Genomic DNA, 25,602 nt, shown 5'->3' on the forward strand with positions numbered 1-25,602 from the left:
TCATTTGCTCATTAATAGCTCTGAGGTCATGGAGCAGTCTCCACTTTCCTGACTTTTTCTTAATTACAAAAATTGGAGTATTCCAAGGTGAGGTAGAGGGTTCAATATGGCCTAGTTTTAATTGTTCCTCTACCAGTTGAATCACAGCTTCCAGTTTTTCAGAGGATAGGGGCCATTGAGGAACCCACACTGGATCCCCTGTTTTCCATGGTATGGGCCGTGCTGCCCCAATGGCCACTAAGGAAAACCCAGACCCTGTCTGTCTTGGTTTCCATTAGGTGAGATGGGCTCTATCCTTCCCTGTTCTTGATGTCCTAACCCTTTTCCTTCTTTATAACCCATCTTTGCCATGATATTTTTTGCTTTAGCTGAATACCCTCCCGATGGGGCATTTTCATTGGACAAAATAAGGCCCAAATGCTGCATAATATCCCTTCCCCAGAGGTTAACCGGGAGTGGGAGCACATAAGGTACGAATTTCCCTTGCTGCCCTTCAGAGGATTCCCACGTCAAGGCAATGGAGCTTATAGTGGGACATGATTGATAACCTAGGCCCTGTAATGAATGAGATGACTCTGTGGTGGGCCATGCTTTGGGCCACCAATGTGTAGAAATTATACTTTTATCTGCTCCGGTATCAAGGATGCCTTCAAACTCTTTTCCGTTGATCTTAAGGCGGAGCTTAGGTCTATCATTCAAAGATACAACCAAATAGGCAGAATCATTTCCTGAGGAGCCCATTTTCTTTATCTCAGGTCCTGCAAATTTCTCCCTGGTATTATCAGGGAGGAGCAGCAGCTGAGCTATCCTATCTCCTTTACTAATAGAAAAAACGCCCTTAGGGCTTGAGCACAGGACCTGTATTTCAGGGGAATGTTGACAATCCATAACTCCAGGGTGGACTACTAAGCCCTGCAAGGTGAGTGAACCCCGGCCGAGAATAAGGCCCATGGTTCCCGGGGGCAAGGATGGTATAGGCTCCACTGGCACCGGCTGAATACTCATTTGAGGCATTAATAGGAAGTCGGAGGCGGCACGCAGGTCCACCCTTGTGGGTCTTCCTGGGTCGCCTCTCTGACTGCTTCCTGGGTCCTGACAAACCGGTTCCCATATCTTTGAGGGCCCTGGGACCGAGGGCCCGATGACCCGTTTTTTGGCACATAAGCTGATTGACTATCAGGTGGGGGAAGGATTCTGCCCTTTATATCCCTCACAGAGCGACACTGGTCGGCTCTATGATAACCCTTGCCACACTTAGAGCAAAGAGTGAGAGTCCCTCCCTGTTTATCTGGAGCTCTGCAATCTTTCTTAAGATGCCCAGGCTTTCCGCAGTTAAAACATGTCCTCTGATCATTTCTGCCCATGGAGCGGTTTTGGGATTGAAGGATGGCAGCCGCTAAACCTGCATTGCTGAGAGGTCCCCCAAGCTCTCGACAAACCCTGAGCCAGTCTTGTAAGCCTTTGTTCTTTCTTGGGGCTATGGCCGCTCGGCACTCCTTTGTGGCTTGCTCATAGATGAGCTGTTCTACCAGAGGTGCGGCTTGCTCTGAATCTCCAAAAATACGCTCTGCTGCCTCTGTCATTCTGGCCACAAAATCTGAGAAGGACTCCTGAGGTCCCTGGACGATCTTTGTTAATTGTCCAGTGGCTTCACCTGCTCAGGAGAGCGCCTTCCAGGCCCTAATAGCCGTGGAGGAAATTTGGGCATAAGCTCCCCAATGGTAGTTTGTCTGATCAGCAGAATAAGCTCCCTGACCCGTTAACAAGTCAAAAGTCCAATCTCTCTGCTCTGGAGTCAAAGCAGCTGCGTTTGTTCGGGCCTGTGATTGTGCAGCCTCATGCCAAAGCGCTCTCCATTCCATATATTTGCCCATACAGGGAGAGCGGCTTTTACAATCGTTTGCCAGTCGGCAGGAGTTAGTGCCATGCCGGCAAGCCTGTCTAACTGCACCAAGGTAAAATTAGCATTGGTTCCGTATTTACGGACCGACTCGGCAAGTTCTTTAATCTGCACGTATTCTACCGGAGCGTGGACACGCCCACCCTCGGCTCCTTCAAAGACCGGAAATGCCTGTTGTATTTTCCTTTGTTCCTCTCTGGGAATGAATGAGTCTGCACATTGCCTCTCTGCGCATTGTCTCTCTGCGCATTGTCTCTCTGCGCAGGGCTGACGCACTACGCAGGGCGGGGGCTCCGCATAGGGCGGACCTTGAAGCCGACTGCCCGAAGGCTGAACAGCATGCTGGCTTTCGCCAGCCGCTTTTGGCTTTTTTCTTGACCGATTAGCTAGCACTTTATCTGGCTGGTAATGAGCTGCTTCTTCCTCCCAGTCTGTTTCTTCAGAGGAGAATTCTTCATCTGCTTCAGAGCTACTAAGAGCTGGCTTCCTGAGCTCATCTAGTGACGAGTATCTCCTAAAGACCTCCGCTAATTGATCTTTTTTCTTTTCTTTTTTCTTTTCCTTCCTTCTAATCTCTCCCCAGGTATTCTTACCTGACCTAAACTTTTCCTTGGGTTCCAGACCCTTGGAAAGGCCTGTATACTTAGTTTGTGTACCATATTTTCTCTTTGCTCCTACTCTCTCTCCCCACTTTACTTCTGATAGATTGTCCTGAATTTCATCTAGAATTTTCAGCCCTATCTTAATCACTTGATAACATGTGAAAAAGAACAAAAGGGCTCCTAACACTAGAAAAAGTTCAAGGCCAAACATACCTTGTAAAGCTATTTCCCACTTTACTTCTGATAGACTGTCTTGACTTTCCTTAGAAAGTTCAAGACCAGACTTACCTTGTAAAGCTGTACTCACTGGTACTCCTGTTCCCCAGCTGAAGAGTTCTGAATTCATGCAGTTGAATCCTTCTCAACAGTCTGTTTTACGGGAACCTTTATTACCGTGACCCGCAGTTCTGGTTCCGGAATGAGGGATCTTCCTTGCGCCGGTGATGGTTAACTCCCGTCCCGAGTTTTCTTGTATTTTCTCGTTCCCGGTTTCAGCACCAACTCTTAAACGCGTTCTCACGACCGGCCAGGAAGAACACAACAAACCAGAATCTTCTGCGGCAAAACTTTATTGCTTACATCTTCAGGAGCAGGAGCGCAAGCCCCCAGCCCCAAAAACGAAAGCCCCCAAAAAACGAAAGCGAAACCCCGTCCCTATTTAGGAGAGTTATCCTTCGCCTAGGACGAATCACTCCCTGATTGGCTGCAGCCCATGGCCGAGTTGACGTCACGGGAAAGGCAGAGTACATGTAGTGGTAAAATACCCTTGGCACATGCGCAGATTATTTGTTTACCACTTAGAACACAGGATGTCAGCGCCATCTTGTGACGGCGAATGTGGGGGCGGCTCCCAACAGGAAATGGAATGAGAGATCAGGTCTGCTTTCCCTTGTCAGTTCTGGGACCCCATGTGGTTTGAGCCTGTCAAAGTCTTATGAATGCTGCTACAGTCTCTGTGAGTTTTTATGTGTACCTGTCCTGTTGTGTCTGGAACACAATGCTTCCCTTGTGTCCTCCATCCCCTCTGGCTCTTATAGCCTCAATCTCTTCTTCCTCATAGTCCTCTGAGACCAGAATGGGAAAGCTTGAAGGGGACATCCCATTTAGGACTAATTATTTTAAATTGTCCCATTCTCTGTATGTAGCCCAACCATGGGTTTCTGTGTTAACGCAGTTCTTGGCCATCAAAGTAGAATCCAACATAGCTTTCATCTCCTGGAGAGGATCTGAAATCCAATTAGAAAGAGGTTGCTTGCTCCCATAACTTTGGTACCACAATCTCAAAGGTATGAGCATACCTTGCTGGCAGGTCACTATTATAGACTGAATATTTTGTCACTGGGTTGGTGTTTTGCTTTCTCCACTGGTAGGAAACATGGTGCCTTTCAATACCATGAATGTTAGTAGGGGTGAAGCATCTAGTCACTAGTTCAACTTCTCCATGTTCGATGAGATATATGTGCTGTCTTAAGCAATAGGGCCTTACCATCAGTGTGTAGAGTGCAATCAATAGTCCTGGCAATAGCCTAAAATGATTGGGAGTTTCTATGGAATCTCATTGGCCAATGACTCAACTAGATGTAACTTGGTTTTGGCTCTGGATATTTTACTTGTCAAAAATGTCTAGTTGAGGCATATCCTCTCCTGTTATTTAGTGGCTCTATTTATAGTTATTTCCTATATCTGTATATTTTAAGAAGCTTCTACAGTGGGTTTCTATGTGACTCTTTATACAGACTTTAGTGTTAGCTCTCCCTCACCATTTTCCTCTCCTTAACCAACTTTCCCATACCCCATCTTCCTGTTCTAGTCTCAACCCTATCTCTATATATATTCTATTTCTCTTTCCTTAAAATCTTTCCACCCCCACCTCCTAGTCATTTACTCTATGCCTGACCCCCGAGGTTATATGGATGGTAACATGCCTACTGAAGGCTTAAAGCTAACATCTGAATATAAGATCAAATATGAAATATTTGATTTTCTCACTCTGGCATTAGAACTTCACTTCCTCCATGATAACCTGTCTTGGGCCTGAAGACATCATGCCATCCCGATTATCCAGCAAGAAAAAAAATAAAATAAAATAAAAGTAGAATAAAAAACAAGGTTAGCTGAAATAAATACTCATCAAATAAATAAATACATACATAAATAATTCTGGGAATAATTTAAGCTTACATACTTTGGATAATGTTATGAAAAGTTAGCCTGAATTACTGTTTAAACTGCCTGAATAGGTAACACTTAGTGATGTATTTCAAAGTAATAAGAGTAGCAACATTTACCTAATATCTTGAAGTCAAAAATGTAGAAATAATAAAATGTTAAAGAATCAATGTTTCATTAATAATCAAGCAAAGTCACATTAGCAAAATGCAGTGTTAGTTATTTTTAAATAATTGTGTAGATACATATTAAGAGCAAAAGCCATATGAAATATTAAAAAGCTAAAAATATAGTCTGGGAAAATTATAATAAAATTTAAAAACAGAGCTCATAGAAAGAACTTAAGAATTGGAAAACACAGCGTTCTCATAATAGACCAAGGCTAGGGATGGAACATAGTTTTTTGTTTTGTTTTGTTTTTTTTCTTTTCTTTGGTATTCATTTTAATTGTTCAATTACTAAAACTGAGAGCTAATGCAGTCAGGTGATTTTCATAATCTACTCGTGTTTGTAATGATTTCACATTTAAACTCATATGTATTTGACTACTTAAAGGGAAAATAATGTAACCTTCAATTATATCATTTCATAAATAGAACTTTGAAGTGTTAAATAATTTGAGCTAAATAATGTTTTGAGAGTTTCCTTTCTCTTGTGCAAATTTAAAAAGAAGAATTTTTTTCTAGTAATTCTTAAATTAACTTACATGTCATAACCATTGTAAGGAGAAACAAGCCGATATTTTATTTTAATAGAAATCTATTTCAATTAAAGTTCAGCAGTCTTATTGGGAGGCTTTGAAGAATATGAAGTGCCCTCTGATCCCATTCTGTTCATTAATGAACCATTTTAAAAATCAAATTAAACTATTTCTTGTATTGTTCATCCTTTCCCCACAAATTCATCCCAGTTAATGTTAATGGGAAGATAATGTCCATATTCTTATGTCACAACCACCTTAATACATACAAATTGACTGCAGTTCAGAGTGCTCATACTGGCCAAGGAGAGGGCAAGGCTCATGTGTACCTGTTAGGGCATTTCAGATTCAAATCATAGCTTGAACTTTTTTCATAGCTCCCTGACTTGTTTGTAGACAAGGTCATCAAGTAGCAGCAGGGAGGAGTGGGCTTTCTCAGTTTAGAGAAGCTGAAATGGAAATGAGATACAAGAGTCGGGATCTGGCCAGGGTGTAACTGAGGAAAGCTACTTTGGATAGAGGAGAAAAGGATGGGGCAGTTGTAGGGAAATAGAGGTCAGGGAAGCAAAGTTTGAACATCTCAAGGAAGATAGGTCATCTAAGAAATAATTTAATAATCAACTGCCAGATTGCAGTTTCAAGGTCACCACTGGCATGGCAGATAGGCAACATTCTGGTTTTTTTTTTTTTCTGCCAACAGAATGCCCCTGTTAAAAGTGAAGTTGGCTTTCTGCTATGAGCATACAGTAGGTCTTGTGGGAAATCCACACACAGGTCTGCAATTTGGGATGAACGACGTTATTCTCAGTTGAACACGGCTACTGATTTTTTTCTCAGTAGGAAGCATGGTTGAATGTCTTTAGAACTTGCCCACTGAGCAGAGGTCAGGGGCTGATGTCCACAGAGAAAATCCAGAGTCTATAAAGTGAGAACTGTGGCTTATTTCTACTAAATGTGCATTGGCTTCTCTTTGTACAGTCCAGGCACCAGCGTCAGGCTCTATGGAGACTCTTGCCAGGTCTATGCCTCTTTCCAGTCTTTCTACTATAGGAGCTTTATATTATATGCTATATTTATAGGGAATTTAAGTTAGGATATTGCCGGATGGGCACAGGGGTTAGTCGCTTCTGTTTATTGGATGCAAGAAACTTGTACTGCTTTTGGCAGTCTCACAAAAGTGAAAGATTAACCAAGAGAAAAATGCAAACAAAGTAAGAATAGAAGATACCAGGGATTCTCAGGAATTGCTCTAAATATTCCTGGCCACAGAGGTGGGAACTAAGTCAAGAAACTCCTCATTGCCATTTCCAATTTAAAAGAAAAGCTGAGGGGCCATGTCCACCATTTTTCATTTTTCATTTCTTTTCTTATTCTTTTTTTTTTTATTGACTAAGGATTATTTATGTTTGCATTTTTTTGATGCCAGTTCCAAACCCTTCCTTTGGTCTCAGATGTCTATACATTTGCAAATCATTAATAAAGGGAAACATGGCTTGGGATTGTTTTTGGTGTGAGTTAAACTTGAACTTATGTGGAGAGCCGTGCCACAAGCAATCGCCATTATAAGATGGTGCTGGCTTCCGCTGTGCCTAACTAGTAAACAAGCCTTGTGCATAAGTGAGAGAGTGAACTCACACCTAGTCACTGCCCATCTTGGGGTGTAGTAATGAGGTGATGGGCAAGCAACAAATCAGGAGCTGACAGGCCACATCAGGTGCTGAAACGCCACGCTGAGGGCTATATACGCAGCACCATTTTCCGGGGGCTGGGTCTTCCCTCCTTAAGAAGCAATAAAGCTTGCCGCAGAAGAATCCGGTTGTCCGAGTGTGTTCTTGCCGGTGAGAACGATAGCTCTGGACAAACCTACAATATTTAGAAAAAAAATTTTCAAGGAACTCATTCAAATTTATACTGTAGTTTTTCAGGCTACTGTTTTCTAATGTATTTAATGAGCAATATTTGGACTTCTGAGTGTGGTCTTCTCTTGACTACCAGGAATATAGAAAAAGTACACACAGCAAATAAAACAATAAGGTAGAGTAGGATTGTGATTCATGACAGACTAAAATCAGAAGAAAACATTAGAAAACAGTACTAGAAAATAATCTATCAGGTAAGCATCAGATTAGCTGAGGGTGGTTCACTGGACAGGTTGTTTTGATAAATAAACCACAGCCAGCTACAAAAAAAAAGTTCAAGCTATAGTTTGAATCTGAAATGCCCTAGCAGGTACACATGAGCCTTGTCCTCTCCTTAGCCAATATTAGCACTCTGAACTGCAGTCAATCTGTGTGTATTAAGATGGTTGTGACATAATAATATGGACATTATCTTCCTCTTCCTGATGTCCACTGTGATGCAAAATGTGATGCTTCCCATTTGAGCTTTCCAGCCTCCACTGGTCCTCAGCCTTTACCATCTTTTAGATACTGCTCTACACGTAACAGTGGTTGCAGTATCTACTGAGTCCCTCCCACATGCCCAGTCTCTGATGTTCAGCAGCAGCAGCCCAGGTGAGGTAGACATGGGGGTAAGGAAAGTGAGGCTGAGGAACTAGGAGCTAAGCAACTTTTCCAAAGTCATGCAAATAGGGAGTTCCACACACACATAGGATGGACACACACACAATCATAGATAGCTTCATGGAATCCCACTGCTATGAAAGCAACAGCTAAAGGTTGGGCTTGAAGCTACCCCCAGAGTGATTGAGAAATTATGGGTTTAATTTTAACCACAATAGCCTAAAAATTTTCAAGGAACTCATTCAAATTTATACTGCAGTTTTTCAGGCTACTGTTTTCTAATGTATTTAATGAGCAATATTTGGCCTTCTGAGTGTGGTCTTCTCTTGAGTATGGAGGGACCATACTTAATAAATTCCTGCATCATTTGAATTCTTTCTTTCTTTCTTTCTTTCTTTCTTTCTTTCTTTCTTTCTTCCTTCCTTCCTTCCTTCCTTCCTTTCTCTCTCTCTCTCTTTCTCTTTCCCTCTCTTTTTCCCTCTCTCTTTCTTTTAATTTATTTACATTTCAAGTGTTATCCCCTTACCAGGCTTACTCCTTCCCGGAAGCCCCTATCCCATCCCCCCTTCCCCTGCTTCTATGAGGGTGTTCCTCCATTTACCCACCCACTCCTACCTCCCCTCCCTCAATTCCCCCACACTGGGGTATCTGTCGAGCCTTCATATCACCAAAGACCTCTCCTCTCATTGATGCCTGACAAGGCCATCCTCTGCTACATATGCAACTGGAGCCATGTGTACTCCTTGGTTGATGACTTAGTCCCTGAGAGCTCTGGGGGATCTGGTTGGTTGATATTGTTGTTCTTCCTATGGGGTTGCAAACCCCTTCAGCTCCTTCAGTCCTTTCTCTAACTCCTCCACTGAGGATTCCACACGCAGTGCAGTGGTTGGCTGCGAGCATCTGACTGTGTATTTGTAAGGCTCTGGCAGGGTCTCTCAGGAGATAGTTATATCAAGCTGCTTTAAGCAAGTATTTCTCAGCATCCACAATAGTGTTGCAGTTTGGTAACTGTATCTGGGATGAATCCCCTAGTGGGACAGTCTCTGGATGGCCTTTCCTTCAGTCTCTGCTCTGCACTTTGTCTCCATATTTGCTCCCATGAGTATTCTATTCCTCTTCCCAAAAAGGCACAGAAGCACCCACATTTACGTGTTTGTGCATGTGTATGTGAGTGTGCATATGTATCTACACACACACACACACACACACACACACACATATATATATATATATGTAAAAATTTTGGAAAGAAATATAATGTAAAGAAAATATAAATCATCCTTAATTTCAGTATCCAATGTGGAACTCTCTCAAAAACTGATCATCTTAAACGCTAAATAATTTAACAATTTAAATAATAATTTAATTATTATGTTTGCATAATTGATGTGTTATTTTGAAGACTATAAAAATAGCCTCAGTACAAAGACCTTGAGAATCCTGGTCTAATAGAAAAGGACACAGTAATAAATCATTATAATGCTCACAGCATTGACCTTGGAATTAAGCTATATGGTGATCATAAGGCAACTAGTTACACAATAATCATAATAATACACTATGTAGTATTTTCCTTTTTATAGCAGTTATACTATGCCTTTGCTGCTTTAAGTACTTTGCTTAGTATATAACTATATCATATAGGATTAGTTCCGGCTGGCTTTGACCTTGCTGTAATATTTATACTTCAGTCTCGCATGTTGGGATTACTGATGTAATCCACAACACCCATCAGTCTACGTTGTATCCTTTTAAAGAAAACCTATGAAGATATCACTATTAATTCATCATATCATGTTTGGTGCATGAGAATTTAAGCTGACATGTAAAATGCTGATAAGGAATGGAGTTACCATTTAAGCCCACACCCCCATCTTTGTATGCAAATGCTTAATTACGCTGCCTTAGGTATCCTTGTAGGAAAGTATTTTCATGAGCAAAAGTCCCAAGTAATAGTCTGGAAGAAATGGTGAATATTTCAGAGTCTCCCTAACGATGTAGAAATTAAAACATGAGAGGAGCATAATTTCCAAGGTGGAATTAAGAAGGCAAAGTAGGATTCCATGAATCACATACTTTATTACCAAACAAAAAAGTATTCCTCACGTAGGCTCTCCTTGCTTCAAGAAGAGGAATAATAAGAACAAGCTCCAAAGGAGCACATTAGCTAGGTGAGGTAAATTAGTCACATAGTGGGTGATTCTCAGGGTTACTGAAGTCCTGTTGCTAGTTGGGACACACCCAGACATATGTGGAAAATAGAACCTAAATGGGTAGAAGGTTTTAAAGGTATATTTTATATGAGATGTTCTCAGAGAGAGACTGGCATGATTCATAAAGGAGAGATCTTTGAATAGTCATGAGCTTCCTCAGCTCTGGAAATCAGTACCAATGTCAGCAGGCCAGGTATGTGGGACTAACCATGTCCCAGTCTTCAGAGAAGAGACTCAAAGTGAACCTTTGTTATAGCATTGTGTGGAAGACAGCCAAGGGAATATTGACCCTGCTCTGACTGACTATAAAACTGTTGAGTGCACAGATACTTTGAAGTACAGTAGTTAGGGCCATCCACTCATACTGGGACAACTGGAACAGTGTGACACTGTAGTCGCTAGAAGAGAAGAACATATTCTCAAGTTCTTGAATAGCAGTATAGAAAGCACAATTCAAAAGCATTTGTAACAATCTCAAAGCCAACAGGCATGCCAGAGTTTAGTCGCAATGGTTTTGTAGCAAAGCATCCTTTGTCAATATTGCATAACTGTATAAAATAACACCAGATTTCTTTCAGGAATGAACCAGTCTCTGCTCAGCTGCTGAGACTCACTTGCCTTACTTTGAGAGGGTAACTGATAAGCAGTCTCTCAATAAAGTAAGTTAAGTTAGAAATGATCCTTACGGCACAAAAATGGATTTGAAAACGACTAGATAGAGATGTGTGAATAGGACACAAGACAATTTTAAAGCCTCATCCCCCTGTAATGATAGGGTGTCATAAACTCAAGAGTACACTCAAATTTTCCTATCAAGGTCAACAAGGACATTAAAACGAACACTGGTGCAATTTCCTGCTTTCTTTTAAAACAAAGCTCACCATCACTTTAGTGACAGGAGCTTACCCCCTTTCCACCAGTCAGTTTATTCCAACCTTATTTTAACCAGCCTTGGAGATTCTGATCATGTCCCAGGAGACTCGTCTCAACAGGATAGGCCGACCTGTCGGCAGTACTTGGATAGCATCTCAGAATTCCTAGGAGTCATGAATCCAGCCAACAAGTGGAAGAATCAAATAATACAGCCTGAAATCTGCCCATCCTTTTTATAAATCCATATACTCTTCAATCCCACCCCGGCATGGTTCCCTGTGTGCTTGACAATGGAAGTGCGCATTTTACAGTCTAAGCAGAACGAGAATCCCCTGAGTTAGAACATTAACTTCATGGTACAGTTTTGCTAATGTCAGGTCTTTTTCCCCCCATATTTCCAAATCCCTCCACAACCTGAATATTTCACTCAGTTTTCTTTCAAGAAGTCTTGAAAACAAAGTTTATTTCCTTACAAAACTTCGTGCCTCTTCTTCCCTCCTTTGAGGTCTCATCATTCACCCTTACAACAGGGACAGTTTCATACCACAGTGTGTGTTTTAGTACATATTGTAGACCTCCTAAAATAATCTATCTCTCAATTCCTGTGGCTAGGGACCTCCATCATACCAAGCCACCAAACACTCAACAACTTTCTCAACTTGTGCTTAGTTAACTTCAGTGTTCCTACCTACAAGGCGCAATGTCAGCAAAAATGCAGGACTGAACAAACCTCTTCTGCCTCCAGCTGCAGAATCGACCTTTCCTGGGGGATTGCTTCCCAGAGGAGGAAGACAGATGTTGTTTTAAGATACTGGGATATTTTTAGTCTTTCTCTCGTTTCTGGAATTTTTTTCTCTGTAACAAACGTTAGAAAATTCTTCCTCCTGTGAAATACATAACGGAAAGGTCCAGCAACCACTATAAGCTCTTGTCTTTCTCATGCTGAATTCAGTCCATGGCCAGGTTGAAAGTGGAGAGAGAGAGACACCCAAGTCAGAGATGTTCATGTTGATATGTGGCGTTCTGAAATACTCCTCAACAGGAGGACAAAGGTTCCCAGACCTGAGTTTCTGCCTCCCTTCCTTAGGAATAATTTAATCAACAGCATCCTCTTTCCAAAGTGTCTGACAAACCAGGCCTAAAGCAAGACTTGAGTTATAGAACTCTTTCCTCTGAATTGCAACATTGCCTCTTGGAGTAGAGAGAGGAGCTCAAGCAACTTCAAGCCTCAGCTGGTTAGAAAGCTATAGAATTAACAATCCTTCCTCAGCATTCGGTAAGGGACCAGACAAGTTGCCTGCAAGTTGTGCAAGGGCCACCAGAGATGTAAATTCTATAAATTCCCTGCTTCCAGAAGCAAGACTTGGATGGAATCATGTCTCTCAGGAGTTAGCCATGACTTAGACGGGGTGACCAGGCATTTTTTTTTCCTCACATGTCTCCAGTTTTCAAACAGATGCTCAGATTTTTCCATTCATGATCCCTTTTTAGTAGAAATCTTTTATGCGACCCCAGGCATATAGGAATATAGGTGTACAGCTCAAAATGTTTACTGATAATAAATTTTAAATATGTTTATTATTTAATATATATAATTTTACTATTTATTAGAGATGAAATTTTTTCTTAATAGTGAGATGATGTGCTTATAAATTTTTCACAGATAACTACATTCTGATTCATCGCTGCATATGGCAGGTTTGTAGAGCGTTGCGAACACTTTTCAGAGATAATGTTTCTACTTTAAATTCATCAGGGCTAAGAATGGCAGTTCACTAAAATATGTGCAAATATGGCAGACATGGAGAGCCAACTCAGAAATTGTTAAGAATCCTGTCTGAATTCCAGCTCAAAATTCATTCAATGAAGTTTTATGAAACTCGGGTCCTCAATTCAAATGACAGTTTTTAAAAGTAGATATTCTAACACAATACAATCCAAAGATATCTTAAGTTGATATCTAGTCCCTAAGGTATCAACAGGAATATATTATATATAAGGTATAACAGGAAAATATTAGAAGTCTCTTTTTTTTGCATTATCAAACAATTATGTTTCTGTAATAACAGAAAACCAAAGTGTGTAGAGAAAAATAGCATGTTAAGGACGTCAATCTGACCCAAAGAACTTCAGCATGAGTGGGTGGCACTACCTAACTTCATGGCATGTGCAATGTTCATGTCTTATGTTCAGAAACCAGGCTGTGGTGAAGGCCACATAACACCTCTGAATACTTCCAGGAACTCCCAATATTCAGTATGGGTTTGACTTGGGGCAGTGCCCATACATGAATTACTTGTTTGTTATACATTCCTGACTTTTCTGTTACTAGGATAACCCCATGCCTGTACTCAACTTATAGACAAAATAGTTTATTTTTGGCTTACAATTTCAGAGAGTTAGAATGAGTAATGGCAGAGACAGCATGGCAGGAGGCATCTGCAGCTGGAAGCTCAGAAAGCAAACTAGAAATGGCGTAGAGTTTTAAACACCAGAGTCCATTCTTAGTGGCATGCTTCAAGTTTTTGCCTCCCCATAATGTCTCCAAACAGTGTTACTAGCTGTGAAACAAACATGCACAAGCCTGATCCTATAACCGGACATTTATTGTTCAAGTCACTAAACTTCATACTCAGTTACTTTTTACTGTTACCAAAATTTTTTATGGCTCCACTATTGTGGTGGTGGTTTCCATACATTCATTCCTGAAAGGGTCAACGTTATACTCACAATTAAGGACAAATAACAGGGTTAAGTGATGTGGGCACTGGGACACTGATGTCTAAGGAATTGTGTGTGTGTGTGTGTGTGTGTGTGTGTGTGTGTGTGTGCGCGCGCGCGCGCTTTGCTCTGTGCCACACGATCCCTTTCATTTACACATAGGTATCATCTGTCATGGCAGAGGCCAGGGAAATGACACTTAAATGGAGTTTTAACCCTTTACCTAAAGAAAATTCTGTTTCATTTATCACTATATAAGACATGCCCTTTAAAATATCCCTTTAGACAAGTTGGTCTTCCATGCATATAAAGAAGAAAGAGAGAAAAGGAAAAAAGAGAGCTAGCAAGAGAGAGGGAGAGAAGGGAGAAGAGGCAGAAAGAGAACAGGGGTTGGGGACTTTGATCTAATCCTCTGTTCTAATTAATATTATTAATAATTCTAAATGTCAAATGAATGTGACAGAAAACAAGGATCCTATCTGCCACCCCACACATCCAAGTCCAAGTCTCCTGCTCTCTCTCTCTCTCTCTCTGTAGGAAGCAAATAGGTAGGTAAGGAAGAAAGAAAGAAAGAAAGAAAGAAAGAAAGAAAGAAAGAAAGAAAGAAAGAAAGAAAGAAAGAAAGAAAGAAAGAAGAGGAAGGAAGGAAGGAAGGAAGGAAGGAAGGAAGGAAGGAAGGAAGGAAGGAAGGTCATAGATTCACATCACTGTGAGCACACACAAGAAAACGCACGCACATGCATGCACACACACACACACACACACACACACACACACACACACACACACAAGAATAAAACACCAAACTTGGAAACCATAATATACAAGCAAAAGATAAGAAAAAACAAAACTGCCTAAACAAATTAATATAAGATAAAGCGCCTACAAAAATAGTATTGATTTTCTGTTGTGCTGGCCTTTCACTGTTTGGCATAAGATCTATTTTAAAGGGTGGTTGATAGCACCAGTGAGACTCTCTTGGAGAAAACTACTTTTTCCTTTGCAAATGGATGCCATCTGAAAATGTCTTCTTAGTCAGGGATGGGACTGCGTGAAAAATGCCCATTTAAAGGTCTATGCAATGGTAGAGTTTAGAATAATTCTCTTTCAAATGTGACTGTACCCCACAAGGCACTATGTCTTTGGACAGTACAGTAGAAATGACAGACAGTAGTTTAATCCCATCACTGAAACAGCAAATATAATGCACTATGGAAATAGGTAAATTATAACCAGGCAATGTGAGCAGTTATTAACTCAAGCAATTCTTTGACTACAAACTCTAGGCAGATCCTTCTATAAGAGTCAAACAATTATTTATTGTTACTGAACTTTGGTAGCATCCATAGATCAGGAATCCTCTGAGGTAGGAGTCAATGTATTCAATGTAGTAATTATCTTCTCCATTTATCATTTCTGAAAAATCTAAATTAAGAAAAAAATTCCTAGATATTTTCTTTATTTTCATTTCAAATGTTTACCCCTTTTCAGGTCTCCCCTTCAGAAAACACCTATCCCATTCCCCATTGCCCTGTCTCTATGAGGGTGTTCCCCACCCACCCACTCCCATCCTCCCACCCTGGCATTCCCCTACACTGGAGCATTGAGCACCCTCAGACCCGAGGGCCTCTCTTCCCACTAATGTCCAAAATTTTTACAGATTCCCAAGTATATTGATAACCTTCTATAGTTTTTTTTGTTTTGTTTCGTTTTGTTTTTCAAAGTTGACCTGCATTTATGATATACTAGGTCTCAGGTCAAAAAATAAATCCTAGCTTGAAGAATTTTAAAGGCATATTTAACCTGTTCCTTAAGAACAGATGTTTTTGTCTAAGTTTCCAGTGCTCCACAATGATCATCCACAGAATGTTCACAAATAGTTTTGGTAGCTGTTAAGGCTCACCTATAGTTTCTTTCTTTTATCCAGATCATAATCTGGGTAGTGACACAAACTTTGAAATATAAAGATAAATTCAATATAGTTTCTCTCCTCCAGAGATACTAAGAGAGACACATCTGTCCAGGAGTAAGAAGCTAGTTTGGGAAAGTAAGGCATGATGGTTTGAATAAAAAATGGTCCCAATGGCATGATTGAAGATATAGTCTTCTTCTAGTGGGTGTGGCCTTTGGAAGAAGTGTGTCACAGGGGGTGGGCTTTGAGGTTTCAGAAGCTCAAGCCAGGCCTGGTGTCTTACTCTCTCTTCATACTGCTGTCAATCCAGATGTAGAACACTCAGCTGCCTCTTCAGCACCATGTCTGCCTCTTTAGTGCCATGTGTCCTATCATGATGATAATGGACTAAACCTCTGAACTATAAGCCAGCTTCAGTTAAATGTTTTCCTTTCTTTTTTTCCCATTTTTATTAGGTATTTAGCTCATTTACATTTCCAATGCTATACCAAAAGTCCCCCATAACCCCCCCCCACACTCCCCTACCCACCCACTCCCCCTTTTTGGCCCTGGCGTTCCCCTGTACTGGGGCATATAAAGTTTGCAAGTCCAATGGGCCTCTCTTTGCAGTGATGGCCGACTAGGCCATCTTTTGATACATATGCAGCTAGAGACAAGAGCTCCGGGGTCCTTTCTAAGAGTTCCAGTGGTCAGAGCTTGCCTGCCTCGCAAGAGGACACTACAAAACAAGGTTACATTCAGGAAGTGCAGAGTTGACAGCCTCCGAGTAAGGTGGGGAATCTCTGCAGTCAGAGAGAACCACTCTCTGAGCTTTGAAGGGTGAAGTAGAAGATAGAGCACAAAAGGATTAAAGCATGAGGCAGGAGGAGTAAGGGGAAGAACAGCCAGAGGAAAGGCTTGTCTAAGAAGGGAAACAGTATAAAACATGTGCCGAGTGAGGACGGCAGAGTAGGACAGGAGGACAGATTGAACTAAATAAATAATATTCCCGAGGTAAAAAAAAAAAATTCTTAAAGTATGTGATTTAGTTGCCATATCTTTAAAATAAAGATGATCAATTATTACCCCCAAAAGTATATTATAGTTAGCGAGGTGGTACATAAATATAAATTCTATGATGTAGTAAGTGATTTAAAATATGACTTTGCATTAATTTCTAAAACTCTCCCCAGGACTGAAGAGATAATGTTTTGTTTTGTTTTGTGCACCATGGAAAGCTTACCCTTGTATTATTCAAAGACAGATTTCTGAACTAGCAGAAATCTAATTACACATCAGATTTTAGAATTGTTAAGCTTCTCCTGCCTTAGTATTTTGTAAGCAGTGTTCTTCATCACCTTCTGATTGGTTAAAATAAAAATCCTAGGACCTATACAAAAATCAGAATTGTAAGACGGGACCTTGGAGAGACAGGAACTCTGGGAAATCAGGTAGGGGACAAGGGGGGATTCAATCAGTGTGACACCAAGGAAGAAGTAGGCTGGGGAAGAAGTAGAGGTAACTAAACAAGCATGTGTCAGAACTTAGATTAGTATAAACAGGATCATTTGAGTTACGGCCTAATGAGAAATGATTGCCTAGCTATAAAGCCAAAGGCTTATAAATAGTTATAGCTTCCATGTTGTTATTTGGGAACTGGGGCCACTAAAGAAAGGCCCAACAGAGAAAGTTAAATGCCATCAAATACTAAACAGAAATCATTCAAATGATTTCAGAAAGGAAGGAAGGAAGGAAGGAAAGGAGGGAGGGAGGGAGGGAGGGAGGGAGGGAGGGAGGGAGGGAGGGAGAGAGAGAGAGAGAGAGAGAGAGAGAGAGAGAGAGAGAGAGAGAGAGAGAGAGAGAGAAAGAAAGAAAGAAAGAAAGAAAGAAAGAAAGAAAGAAAGAAAGAAAGAAAGAAAGAAAGAAAGAAAGAAAGGTCATTTAATAACATGAACAAGTGGAACACTAGGTAGGAGTCTCAATATTTAAGTGGAAAGATAGACAGGATTGTGCAAAGGAAACTAAAAAATGTGCAGAAAGCCAGGAATACCCAGGAAAAAGTGATTGACACATTTGATGTCTCTGGAAAAAGAATTTGTCAAAAAAAATGTAGGAAATTAAGTAGACTGAGGGTTTAGCACACTGATAATTACACAGACCTGGGTTCAGTCACTAGATCCAAGGGAAAGAGGAGAAAATGAGGGAAGAAGGGAAGAGGAGAGATGGAAAGATGGAGAGAGAAAGAGCAGGGGCTCTGAGTACTAAAAAGGAGTACCTTAAAATAAGGTTGTATATTCAACATTTAAAAAAAAGATATAAGTAGAACTCTATAGATGTGGACAAATTCTTGGCTATATAAAGTTTAATTTGATGTTTCCAAATTATATAAGAAAATGGTGAAATTCCTTATTAATGCATAATAATAAAATATGAAACAATATTTTGTCTAGAAGAGACAAAAAGGGATGTCATTTTGTGCATTGGGGGAGGAAGAGAGAAAACGGCAGAGAGAGAAGAGGAGAGAAAAAGAGAGAGATAGTGTTCATTTACATGTGTGCACTTGTCTGTATATGTCACAGGTCAGTATTGGGCATCTTCCTCTGTTGTTCTCCCCCTTTTAATTTTTTATACAAGATCTCTCACTGAATCTGAAACTCCGGGAACTGCATGTTCAGTGAGCTCTTAGGACATGCCTGACTCTTGCCCTCACAATGCTAACCTTGTGAGTATCGCATGCTGCCATTCCTGATGTTCACAGCTTCAGGAGATCTGACTGTGTGTGCTTGCTTGCACAAGAAGCACTTTATCCAGAAAACTATCTTTCTAGCCATGGAGGAAAGATTAGGTGAAATTGTCTAAATATGTGCTAAGTACAGTTAATGATTTTGATTTTTCAAAATTGTATACGTGAATAAGTATTTCCTAAGCCTGTGTTCTATTTCATCTGTGAATTGAAAGACTCCTCACTTCTCTAGATCTAAAAACTTCTCAGTGTCATTTTAAATTTATAACTGTCATAAATCTTAAATAATATCACTAAAATTAATAAAATTGATAATAATTTAGAGGCTTTAATTATAAAACTATAAAAGTACATGTATAAATACTAAATTTAGAAAATGTCATTTTGTAACTTTCAAAGTAAACATAAAAATTAAAAAGAGAAAGAAAATATAAAAAGTTTATATTTTGAGAACATGATCATTTATTGTTCTGAAATGCCAACAAGACAAGTCCATATACTATTGTTTGTAGAGGAATTTTAACCCAGCAACATGGCTACTCTGGCAAGAGATCACATCCAAAGACCTAGACTTGTTATCTGGCTAGAATGCAGGCATGTCCTGGATTACACACAAGCCCTTGAATGCACCTTTGTGTAGAAGGAGCAGCTAGTGTTTGAAAGTGACATCCAAATGGAAGGTAGATCAGTGATGGCAGTCAGTTTTTTTCAGTCAGTTGAGATTTCTCAGTGCAGTTGGGTTGAGCTCAGTGAGTCAGTGCAGAAGGCAGTTCAGTGGAGCTGAATTCAGTCTCATTCAGAATGAGACTGTAATGCAGAAAAGACAGTTGAAGACAGAGTAAAAAGCCAGAAGATAAGAACAGATTGCCAGAGTTAGTCTGAAACCAAGCAAAACAGTGCAGTGAGAAGCTGAGAGAAGCCAGGTTGACTCAGTCAGCTTGGAGAAGAGTTTGAGCCAGAACAGCCGGCTGCTCTTTGGAACTGTCATTGGCATGAGTCCAGTTTGGTTTCTTGTATGTATAGCTGAGTACATGCTTCTAAAAATTAATAATAATAACAATAATAATAATAACTACTGTTTAATAAATTTTTCTTTTGAAAATAATGCTTATTTATATTTATGGCCCCATTTATGTGATTGCATAGAAATGCCATTAATTCCTTTTATTAGAGATTATAATTTTTTAAATTATGTATTTTCTTCATTTACATTTCAAATGGTATTCCAAAAGTCCCTCAGACCCTCCCCCCACCCACTCCCCTACCCACCCACTCCCACTTCTTGGCCCTGGCGTTCCCCCGTACTGAGGCACATAAAGTTTGCAAGACCAAGGGGCCTAGAGATTATAATTTAATTATAATTTATTTCTCTCTTTAGTTTTTTCATTTCAAACTCTTCCATATGCCCATATGCCACTTCTCTTTCAAATTTATGTCCTCCTAAAAAAAAAAAAAAAAAAAAAACTGTCTTGATTCTTTTCTAGACCAAATTTAAGTGTACATTATATGGTCATTTCAAGTAAAATATGCTCAGATGATATACACTGGTTACAAAATTATATGCTTATAATCATAGTTGCTGAACTGTCTATTGATGATCTAATAATTAACAAGCTTTTATTAGAAAACAATATCTGTCACTGGTGCATATGGCCATGGCCATGGAATAGTTGTTATATGTGGAAAGAAATAATAATATTCTTTGAGTCAGAGCTGAGACATTATCTTAACCACTGGTCCATTATCAGATATGTTCTGGTTTCCTCACACATTATTAAAGGTATACATTAACTGTCACAAATATTTTTAAACAATTAACTTCATTGCTTTCCACCCATTAAATCTACCCTTTAAGAAATGTTTGAAAAATGATTGATAAGAATACAGTTGATAGCCAGGCAATGGTGCAGCACGCCTTTAATCCCAGCACTTGGGAGGCAAAGGCAGGCAGATATCTGAGTTTGAGGACAGCCTGGTGTACAGAGTGAGTTCCAGGACAGCCAGGGCTACACAGCGAAACCCTGTGTCAAGAAAAAACAAACAAACAAACAAACAAGCAAACAACAACAAAAAAGAATACAGTTGACAATGGTACCACATGTTCATGCATTTCAAGTATTCAAGTGTTATTTATCTGGAAATGATCCCTGTTTACCTCACCTTTTTAGCTAAAAGTCAGTATTTCATAAGTATCCTACCAATTCTGTATAAAATGATGACATTAAAAATGGAGCTGAGGTACTATATTGCAAAAGACTGTGTAACTTTTGTTACTATTTGTTTCTTCTTCTTGAAAAATATTTTGAAATGTTTCTGGAGTTTTTGCTATTCTGTGTTTCGGAAAGGATGGCTGCTGTTCTCTCCAGCATCCCTCTTTAGATAGTTACCAGGATGAAATTAATCAAAATAGGTGTCATTTCAAAAGAAATCTTATTTTAAAAATTCTAAATGTCCATGGATCCTACTGTTTTAGAAATAAATCCAGCAACTATGTGTGACCTAGTTTAGATAATAGTTTACTCTTTGAGAATGTTAACCATTAATTAACTCTTGGTCCTTTATCTGAAGGGACCTCGAGCTTTAAGGTGAAGGAATACTACTTCCTCCTTGCCTCTTTCCACAAACTATCTTTTTGGGGAAGAGAAGGCCCACATGACCTGAGAACGTAAGTTGATGAAGTTTTGCATAGATGAGGAGCGGGAAGTCCAGGTAAGGAATTGTGTGAGCACATCTTCAGCAGAAGAGCCAAGGCTGCATTATTTGGAAAGTCAAAGTGAAAGCCAAGGGTCACTTTTCCCTGAACCAAAACAGCTGAGTTTTGCATAGTTCTAATTCAAAATGCTGAGACAGTCAATGTTATTAAAAACGGTTTTGTGAAAAATCAATTCAATCTTATTTGGAAAATGAATATTTATTTTCTGGAACAATAGAAGGATTTAATATGACATGAAAAGAGTCTATTGCTTAATATACTTATAAAAGTGAAGTGCAGGAGAGTGCCCAGCATATCGAAGCCAAAAGAAATATGATTACTGAAGGTTCTTTCTTATTACGTTTAAACCTTTTGTTAAATATGAATTGTGATATGGTATTGCAAAAGATAAGTAGAAATGAAACCCGAGGACACTCTGGTAACCATCCCAGGCATGATCAATTCTGTAACAATGATAATGAAGCTGTCCCAATTTGGAGTAGTATGGTACATTTTATATGGTCTCTTGGGATAATACATTTATTTTATCATTGGGAAAGAAATTGAAGCAAGAGAGCCAGAAGACTCAGCTTATATATAAATGTAATTTCTTACCCAAATGGTACTGTCAACAGACTAAAGAAGTGCACTTGAAATCAAGTAGGAGTGGGGTTGGGTTCAAGTAATAGAATACCCAAATGGAAATAGCTTAACCAAATAATTATGGTTAAAATTAATTATGACATGATGACACTTGGTCACAATATCTTAACATAGTTTTATAAGCTTGTGTTTATAGTCATGCTACTATAAATAATCATACTAAATAACCGGTCATATAAAATATGACATCATATAAGCGGTGGCTCACGCCTTTAATTCCAGCACTTGGGAGGCTGAGGCAGGTCGATTTCTGAGTTCGAGGCCAGCCTGGTCTACAAAGTAAGTTCCAGAACAGCCAGAGTTATACAGAAAAACCCTGTCTCGAAAAAAAATAATAATTAATAAATAAATAAGTAACTAGCACTCTCTTCTGTGTTTGCTATATGTACTGGCTAGTTTTGTGTCAACTTGACACAGCTGGAGTTATCACAGAGAAAGGAGCTTCAATTGAGGAATTGCCTCCATGAGATCCAACTGTAAGGCATTTTCTCAATTAGTGATCAAGGGGGAAAGGCCCCTTGTGGGTGGTGCCATCTCTGGACTGGTAGTCTTGGGTTCTATAAGAGAGCAGGCTGAGCAAGCCAGGAGAGGCAAGCCAGTAAAGAACATCCCTCCATGGCCTCTGCATCAGCTCCTGCTTCCTGACCTGCTTGAGTTCCAGTCCTGGCTTCCTTGGTGATGAACAGCAGTATGGAAGTGTAAGCCGAATAAACCCTTTCCTCCCCAACTTGTTTCTTGGTCATGATGTTTGTGCAGGAATAGAAACCCTGACTAAGACACTATATGATATTTTATCCTTATTTCATAATATGTAGAGTAGTCTGTAAGATGTACACATTATCCTCAAAGGCTTTATATAGAGAGTGCCATGAATCAAGAGGGCATGTCACATGACTGGCCCACATCACCTTGGTTCCCACAATTACACTCTATGGTGGTTGTACTGTTTTAGCCACCCAAGAACATATTCACTTTAGGCTTGTACCAGTGGAGAAATGGGTCTAGACTCTGTACTTTCCATTGTAAGAGCCTAAGAAAGGCTCTTACATTGGAAATGTAAATGAGCTAAATACCTAATAAAAATGGAAAAAATAAATAAATAAAAGAAAGGCTCTTACAGCACCCAGTTATTCAGAGAAGCTGTACCTATGGTTATTTCTCCCATATTTAGGAAACAGACCATTCACATGCATCTATCTCTTACTGTAGCGTAAGTAGCACAATTTTAGTCTCTGTATGTGTAATACTATGTGTGTGTATGATATACATGCTCATTACTGTAAATATATATGTGCATATCTTTTGCAAGTGTTTTTGTGTGCATAGTTCAGAAAGAGAAGTTGGGTGTCTTTTTTTTTTCTTTTTCTTTACTTGATTGTTGTCCATCTTCAGTTTTTGAGATCTGGTTTCTAGCTGAACTGCAAGCTCATTGATTCAGGTAGGCTGAGCAAACAGTGAGCATGGGGGCCTTGCATGTCTCCGCATATCTAACCTTGTGAGTTATAAGCATTACCACAAGGCGTGGAATTTTAAGTGTGTTTTAGGGATTCAAAGTGGATCCTTATGCTTATGAAGCAGGTGCTTTCCTGTTTGAATCTTTTTTTTTAAATAAACCAATAGCAAACATTAACAGTAACTTATCCTCTTATCCACCCAAACCCATTTTCAATTTAAGCTTGTACCAGTGGAGAAATGGATATAGACTCTGTATTTTCAATTGTCTCCTGCTTCAGTAAAACTGAAAAGTCCCTTCACCATTTGAGGGATTTCTAAATACACAGAGAATATTAGTTCTGCCCCTCAAAACTTTTACCTCAGCTATATGATTTATATTCTGACTTATAGTCTTATTAACAATATAAACTATTGAAGACTATCATTTTAAAATCAGTGGTAACATTTTAATGATTCCTCCACCCTCCACTTAAAGTGCTTGGCACAGGACACACCATTATCCAGTTTGGGAAGCATATGAAGTGAAAAGATTTGAGGTACACTCTAGAGCAGTGTTTCTCAATATTCCTAATGCTATGGCCTTTGATTAATTTTGTTGCTACTTCATAAATGTAATTTTGCCACTGTTATACACTTTTGTGTAAATATCTGATACGTGAATCCCTGTGAAAGTGTCGATAGACCCCCCCCCCCCAACAGGGTTGCTAACAACAGGTTGAGAAATGATTGTGAAAAACATTGGCTTACATCTACCCATAGCAACCCCTCAGCCCAACTTTGTCACTTCTCACAGACATTTGGTGCTTACTGAGTTGAATTTCTACTAAACTCTATCCCAGGAGCTGAGTTAGGAATCATGATTGATTGAAATAAGTCCTGGTAATTTTGTTGCTCTTTACTTAACTCAGTTCTGAACAATGATACTTGCATGAACATATTCTGGTTAAGAATTCTGATTTGTAAAGGAAGTATAGAACTTCAAGGTGGGCAGGGGGACTTTTCTTTCTACAAGTATTTAAAGTACGTTAAATAGAGCCCTTCCCAAAGTACGCCATATTTTCTAGGAATCATGAACTTACTAGTAATTATAATTTTTATAAAGGGTGTTTTACTTCCCTTATACTATTTTTGATATTTAAAATGTTTGATGTTTTCAAGTTGTTAGCTTTTGTGAAGCATTTAATTATTATATTCACGAACATATAACCAGGTATGACTTATTTAAACCTGATATAGTATCTAAATACATTCATCCACTATTCATCGGGCACCTACTGCATGCCAAACATCTTTAAAGACTGGGGACAGAGGGTAATCCAAAGCCTCTGCTTTGACACACATAAAGTAGTATTACCCCACAAATAAAAAACAAACAAAGGTACCAACATTCAGGAATTAACAGAACTTTACGGAAAAGAAAAAAAGTTAAGGACTGGAAGTTGCTGTTCCAAGTAAGCTAACTGCAGAGAGCTTTGTCGCTAAGAGGACATTTAAAGATGAAACTTCCTAGAAGTCCTGGGAGTGGAAAGGAAAAAGCCACGAGCCAAGAGTGTACTTGGGATCTCTGAGGGCCTTGAAGAGGACAGGTGAGAACTGAGCAGAGAAGCTGAGAGGTTAAACGGAAATCAGAAAGGACTAAGAAGGAAAGCCATCAGGAAGGGCTTTATTGAACATGATGGAGTTGTGATGACAATATGAAAGGAAAACAGATGAAAGATTTTGAAAATAATGACGTAATTAGTCTTAAATTTTAGTGGGTCGTCCTGGTTGAGTTTGGAAAGAAAAAGAATTAAGATTATAAGAAACATCACTCCTGAGACCTCTATTAAGATAATCAGACAAAATGCATTACTGCTTCAACTAGGTGGTGGTGGTTATAGTGATAAAAAGAAAAGTGACCAGGTTCTGGCTCTGGTTTAAAGGTGGAGAGAGCAGCATTGATGGAGAATTGAGTGTTGATAGAGAATATACAACAGGAATCAAGAATGCTTTCAGGGATATTTGCTTAAGTCAAATAAACAGAATAAAGAGTAATAAAATTTAAAGAGTAATTTAAAATTTGAGTAAGTAGTGAACTATAAAATGAAACTTGATTTTGCACTTTATAAATTCAAGATATCTATTATCTATTTTGCACAAGAGAATTTGGGTAGCAGACCTGAGCATGCAATTTAGAAGACCATCCCACAGGTGTAGAATTTGGTTGACATATAAACTTGAATTTCAAGAGAATGCTCATTCCTGTGTCATAGAAAAGGATTCATATACCCAAAATAGTGACATCATCAGTATGGTCAGGTTCAGCACCTCCCTTGCTTCTAAAAAGATAACCATTAACAACTTGTCCCAATATTTCCTGGTACAACATTTATTCTTTGGACTCCACGAGGAGAAGAGGAGGGATAGATCTGGGATCTATTTTCGCCATGACTTACCCCTCCCCCTTTGCTGACTTTGC

General features: G+C 39.5%; 2 long non-coding RNA genes across 2 annotated transcripts in view; one reads left to right on the forward strand and one right to left on the reverse strand.

The window, feature by feature from the left end:
- Positions 1 to 6,488: 6,488 nt before the first annotated feature.
- Positions 6,489 to 25,602, reverse strand: part of Gm41474 (predicted gene, 41474) — a 38,345-nt gene continuing 19,231 nt past the window's right edge. Inside the window, exon 3 of the long non-coding RNA NR_168724.1 lies at positions 6,489 to 7,234. This is a non-coding gene — a long non-coding RNA (predicted gene, 41474). The remainder of the gene's footprint in view (positions 7,235 to 25,602) is intronic.
- The window catches only part of Gm30162, a 41,736-nt gene continuing 37,040 nt past the window's right edge, over positions 20,907 to 25,602 (forward strand). Inside the window, exon 1 of the long non-coding RNA XR_384965.1 lies at positions 20,907 to 20,999. This is a non-coding gene — a long non-coding RNA (predicted gene, 30162). The remainder of the gene's footprint in view (positions 21,000 to 25,602) is intronic.

Source organism: Mus musculus, chromosome 16, assembly GCF_000001635.26.
Source record: "Mus musculus strain C57BL/6J chromosome 16, GRCm38.p6 C57BL/6J".
NCBI lineage: Eukaryota > Metazoa > Chordata > Mammalia > Rodentia > Muridae > Mus > Mus musculus.